The sequence below is a fragment of the Porites lutea genome, chromosome 4, assembly GCF_958299795.1.
Source record: "Porites lutea chromosome 4, jaPorLute2.1, whole genome shotgun sequence".
Lineage (NCBI taxonomy): Eukaryota > Metazoa > Cnidaria > Anthozoa > Scleractinia > Poritidae > Porites > Porites lutea.
This window is the reverse complement of record NC_133204.1, coordinates 50345426-50351561: the sequence shown is the minus strand read 5'-3', so window position 1 is coordinate 50351561 and position 6136 is coordinate 50345426. Positions and strand designations below refer to the sequence as shown.

The following is a 6136-nucleotide window of genomic DNA, read 5'->3' as shown; positions in this document are numbered from 1 at the left end:
TAAAGGCAGCGTTATTTTCTCATCAATTGCCTCCCTCGTTTTCACCAAGAGTTCATCCTCAAGGGCTGTATACACATCCAATTTTACAAGGACTGCCACAATATCCTATGAGCATGAACCCACAATTACAGCAACCCAGTGGGCATCAAGGTACTAAACAGCAACCACGAAAAGTAGCCAAGATCGAAGCAAGGCCGTGTTTACAGATGACACCCTATCCGGACTTTAAGTTTAATCACATGTTCTCGATGCTGGTAGTAGGCCCGACTCAATGCGGGAAAACATATTTTGTTGAACAGCTGCTAACAAAGAATTGTATCAAGTACCCTAGCAAGAAATCTACAGGTATTTACTGGTTTTATAACCAATGGCAACGTTGCTATGCAACTTTGCAAAGAACGCTGGGTGATGAGATAGAGTTTGCCCAAGGTTTACCAGACCTGAGCGAAGATCTAAGAGAAATCAATCCAAAGTTTCACAATGTGTTGGTGTTTGATGACCTCATGAGCCAGGCCACAGATAGTCCACTACTTTCGCTGTTATTTACTCAAGGGAGACATCGCAATGCGAGTGTGATATTATTGCTGCAAAATATGTTTCCCAAAGGAAAATTCAACACTGATATCAGCAGGAATGCTCAGTATATGGTCCTCTTTCGTAGTCCCAGTGATCGTAAGCAAATCGACATGGTGGCGGAGCGGATTTTTACGAAAGACAGGTCAAACTTTATGAAAGTCTATGCGAAAGAAACCGAAAAGCCTTATGGGTATCTTTTGGTGGACAATCAACCCAAGACTCCAACAGAGAAACAAGTTGTGGCCGAGGTGTTTGAAAACTGCCACTGTTATCCTAACATAACCACTTGTACTAAAACAGTATCGGAGGCAGATAAACCTGAACTGGTATCTCGAAAACGTCCCATAGATCCACCGTTAGTGAAAAACAAACACCGAAAGCAATCTGAACAGAAGCAGAAAAAAATAGGGACAATCAAGGCGAATCCTGTGAAACAAAACGTCAAGAGCAAACGGCGAAAACAACCTCAAAAGAAGACAGTGAAACAGAACATCAATAAACCTACGTCCGTTGTATCACCGACCAGAGAAAATTTCAGGGAGAACCCGATTAACTGCGAGGAGGTCCCGTTTAACTCTGATGAACAACAGTGTAGCTCTGATGAGGAACAGTTTACTTTTAATGCAAACCAGCTAAACACCAGGGCTAGACGACATGTATATGCTAGAGGACGTAGCTTTGGACCGAAGATTGTTTATGAATAAAAAAAACATTAGCATTTTTTGCCTGTTACATTAGACAGAGAAAAGTTTTATAGCTTTCAAAAGCAACTTTTTCACTGAAGCTGTACTACATTCCGTAGGTTAGAAAAGTAACTGTCAATGACTTGTGTAATAAAGAGTTTTCAAAACGCAGCTACGTGTTCTGTCCTGATTTATTTTGCGAATTTAATAGGATTGGAATCTCTTATAGTTTTTACCTTCACAGGAGGTCACGTACTGTTACAGCGAGTCTAAACTTTGCAATTTTAAACACACAAGGATTTATTAGCAGTTTAAATGCAAACTTTTTAAACGACACGTTTATTTTACAATGATTCACTCACAGGGCTACGTTATCGCTAATAACACCTTTTTTGTAGCACTATAGAGAGCGAACATCGATCGTGAAACTTTAATAGTTTTTGACCTCACAGGAGGTCACGCGCAGTTACAGCGAGTCCAAACTTTGCAATTTTAAACACATAAGGATTTATTAGCAGTCTAAAGGCTAGCTGTTTTAAAATGACCCGTTTATTTTACAATGATTCACTCACGGAGGTTATTACCGGGGCTACGTTATGGCTGATAACACTTTTTATAGACAGCGAACATCGATCGTGAAATCAAGAATTGCGTGACGGCAATCTCTTACAGTTTAATCTTGCATAATATATATCAGTAGCATCTTTTCAGTATTTTAAAGTCTTTGGAACTAACTTCTAAACTACACACGTTGCCTAGACCGAGACAACTTCCAGAATTAGCCGTCGATCTGTATTCTAAACTCTCCGTTTTCATTTTTATAGCGATGGTTTATTTCGTTACACATTCAAGACTTTTCGTCACCGGTTTTTAACTTAACCTTTCAGTCTAGTTTTCACAACAGGCATTGTGGCGAAGTGGTTATCGCGTTGGCCTCATAAGCCAAAGAGCCGAGGATCGAAACCTCGCAATGCCTTTCTCTTTTTCCTTTGGAATATAGCGATTCTAGGCGAGACGATCTGATAGAGTATTTTCACTACTACAGACAGCTAGCTTTTATTTCAGTTTAACTACGTTTAAACATGATTACAATCACCCGGTAGCAAAGATTGTTCGATCGAACTGCAACGCAATTCTGATGTGAACACTTTACTAAACGATCGATCGATACAATGCAGGTTTGAAGGAAACCGTGCTGACTCACACGTTTGTGGAAATCTACTCACAGGGACCACTACATCATATTTTTCTGGAGTTAAAGCGTAAACCTGATTAGTATTCAACTTTCGACTTCAAATGAAAAGTTTACCGGTGCGTGAACCTCAACGAATTGAACTAAAAACCTCCCATCGTAGAATCGATCGATGCAATGGCCAAACGAGTGGTAAATAACAGCTGTAAAAAACTAGCGAAGTGAAAAACAATCCTTAAAAATCCACACAAACTATTCGCTGATTTATTTCCATCGAAACTGCTACGTGATCGCTACGCTGTAAGCATTGCCAAATAACTTATGACGTCAACCCGTAGCCTTTAATACTTAAATTTCTAGTGGCATTGTGAAGTGGGCCGCGGTAGATCCGGTTCAGCCCCTGCCGAGAATTTCTTTTCCTTCTTCTAATCATTCTAATTAATATAATAAAGTAACGAAGTAACACGACGAAAAACGAATCAAAAACGAGAGAAAAAATCGATAACTGCTTAGAACTAATCAATATAGCTCAGCAGCATTGGGGGTCTGGGGCCCAGACAGCGGAAGTGGTCGGACGTTTCCGACCACTTCCGATGACGTCATTGTTATGCATTTACATAACAATGGGGACCCAACAGACTACCAATGCTGCTGAGCTATATTGATTAGTTCTAAGCAGTTATCGATTTTTTCTCTCGTTTTTGATTCGTTTTTCGTCGTGTTACTTCGTTACTTTATTATATTAATTAGAATGATTAGAAGAAGGAAAAGAAATTCTCGGCAGGGGCTGAACCGGATCTACCGCGGCCCACTTCACAATGCCACTAGAAATTTAAGTATTAAAGGCTACGGGTTGACGTCATAAGTCATTTGGCAATGCTTACAGCGTAGCGATCACGTAGCAGTTTCGATGGAAATAAATCAGCGAATAGTTTGTGTGGATTTTTAAGGATTGTTTTTCACTTCGCTAGTTTTTTACAGCTGTTATTTACCACTCGTTTGGCCATTGCATCGATCGATTCTACGATGGGAGGTTTTTAGTTCAATTCGTTGAGGTTCACGCACCGGTAAACTTTTCATTTGAAGTCGAAAGTTGAATACTAATCAGGTTTACGCTTTAACTCCAGAAAAATATGATGTAGTGGTCCCTGTGAGTAGATTTCCACAAACGTGTGAGTCAGCACGGTTTCCTTCAAACCTGCATTGTATCGATCGATCGTTTAGTAAAGTGTTCACATCAGAATTGCGTTGCAGTTCGATCGAACAATCTTTGCTACCGGGTGATTGTAATCATGTTTAAACGTAGTTAAACTGAAATAAAAGCTAGCTGTCTGTAGTAGTGAAAATACTCTATCAGATCGTCTCGCCTAGAATCGCTATATTCCAAAGGAAAAAGAGAAAGGCATTGCGAGGTTTCGATCCTCGGCTCTTTGGCTTATGAGGCCAACGCGATAACCACTTCGCCACAATGCCTGTTGTGAAAACTAGACTGAAAGGTTAAGTTAAAAACCGGTGACGAAAAGTCTTGAATGTGTAACGAAATAAACCATCGCTATAAAAATGAAAACGGAGAGTTTAGAATACAGATCGACGGCTAATTCTGGAAGTTGTCTCGGTCTAGGCAACGTGTGTAGTTTAGAAGTTAGTTCCAAAGACTTTAAAATACTGAAAAGATGCTACTGATATATATTATGCAAGATTAAACTGTAAGAGATTGCCGTCACGCAATTCTTGATTTCACGATCGATGTTCGCTGTCTATAAAAAGTGTTATCAGCCATAACGTAGCCCCGGTAATAACCTCCGTGAGTGAATCATTGTAAAATAAACGGGTCATTTTAAAACAGCTAGCCTTTAGACTGCTAATAAATCCTTATGTGTTTAAAATTGCAAAGTTTGGACTCGCTGTAACTGCGCGTGACCTCCTGTGAGGTCAAAAACTATTAAAGTTTCACGATCGATGTTCGCTCTCTATAGTGCTACAAAAAAGGTGTTATTAGCGATAACGTAGCCCTGTGAGTGAATCATTGTAAAATAAACGGGTCATTTTAAAACAGCTAGCCTTTAGACTGCTAATAAATCCTTATGTGTTTAAAATTGCAAAGTTTGGACTCGCTGTAACTGCGCGTGACCTCCTGTGAGGTCAAAAACTATTAAAGTTTCACGATCGATGTTCGCTCTCTATAGTGCTACAAAAAAGGTGTTATTAGCGATAACGTAGCCCTGTGAGTGAATCATTGTAAAATAAACGTGTCGTTTAAAAAGTTTGCATTTAAACTGCTAATAAATCCTTGTGTGTTTAAAATTGCAAAGTTTAGACTCGCTGTAACAGTACGTGACCTCCTGTGAAGGTAAAAACTATAAGAGATTCCAATCCTATTAAATTCGCAAAATAAATCAGGACAGAACACGTAGCTGCGTTTTGAAAACTCTTTATTACACAAGTCATTGACAGTTACTTTTCTAACCTACGGAATGTAGTACAGCTTCAGTGAAAAAGTTGCTTTTGAAAGCTATAAAACTTTTCTCTGTCTAATGTAACAGGCAAAAAATGCTAATGTTTTTTTTATTCATAAACAATCTTCGGTCCAAAGCTACGTCCTCTAGCATATACATGTCGTCTAGCCCTGGTGTTTAGCTGGTTTGCATTAAAAGTAAACTGTTCCTCATCAGAGCTACACTGTTGTTCATCAGAGTTAAACGGGACCTCCTCGCAGTTAATCGGGTTCTCCCTGAAATTTTCTCTGGTCGGTGATACAACGGACGTAGGTTTATTGATGTTCTGTTTCACTGTCTTCTTTTGAGGTTGTTTTCGCCGTTTGCTCTTGACGTTTTGTTTCACAGGATTCGCCTTGATTGTCCCTATTTTTTTCTGCTTCTGTTCAGATTGCTTTCGGTGTTTGTTTTTCACTAACGGTGGATCTATGGGACGTTTTCGAGATACCAGTTCAGGTTTATCTGCCTCCGATACTGTTTTAGTACAAGTGGTTATGTTAGGATAACAGTGGCAGTTTTCAAACACCTCGGCCACAACTTGTTTCTCTGTTGGAGTCTTGGGTTGATTGTCCACCAAAAGATACCCATAAGGCTTTTCGGTTTCTTTCGCATAGACTTTCATAAAGTTTGACCTGTCTTTCGTAAAAATCCGCTCCGCCACCATGTCGATTTGCTTACGATCACTGGGACTACGAAAGAGGACCATATACTGAGCATTCCTGCTGATATCAGTGTTGAATTTTCCTTTGGGAAACATATTTTGCAGCAATAATATCACACTCGCATTGCGATGTCTCCCTTGAGTAAATAACAGCGAAAGTAGTGGACTATCTGTGGCCTGGCTCATGAGGTCATCAAACACCAACACATTGTGAAACTTTGGATTGATTTCTCTTAGATCTTCGCTCAGGTCTGGTAAACCTTGGGCAAACTCTATCTCATCACCCAGCGTTCTTTGCAAAGTTGCATAGCAACGTTGCCATTGGTTATAAAACCAGTAAATACCTGTAGATTTCTTGCTAGGGTACTTGATACAATTCTTTGTTAGCAGCTGTTCAACAAAATATGTTTTCCCGCATTGAGTCGGGCCTACTACCAGCATCGAGAACATGTGATTAAACTTAAAGTCCGGATAGGGTGTCATCTGTAAACACGGCCTTGCTTCGATCTTGGCTACTTTTCGTGGTTGC

The 6136-nt window shown here is 39.8% G+C and overlaps 2 non-coding genes across 2 annotated transcripts; one reads left to right on the top strand and one right to left on the bottom strand.

Moving 5' to 3' along the window:
- The first annotated feature begins 2162 nt into the window (after positions 1-2162).
- Trnam-cau (transfer RNA methionine (anticodon CAU)) lies at positions 2163-2235 on the top strand. Its single transcript has one exon. It is a non-coding gene; the product is annotated as a tRNA-Met (tRNA).
- A 1616-nt stretch (positions 2236-3851) lies between these two features.
- Positions 3852-3924, bottom strand: Trnam-cau (transfer RNA methionine (anticodon CAU)). The gene has a single exon. It is a non-coding gene; the product is annotated as a tRNA-Met (tRNA).
- Positions 3925-6136: the final 2212 nt, after the last annotated feature.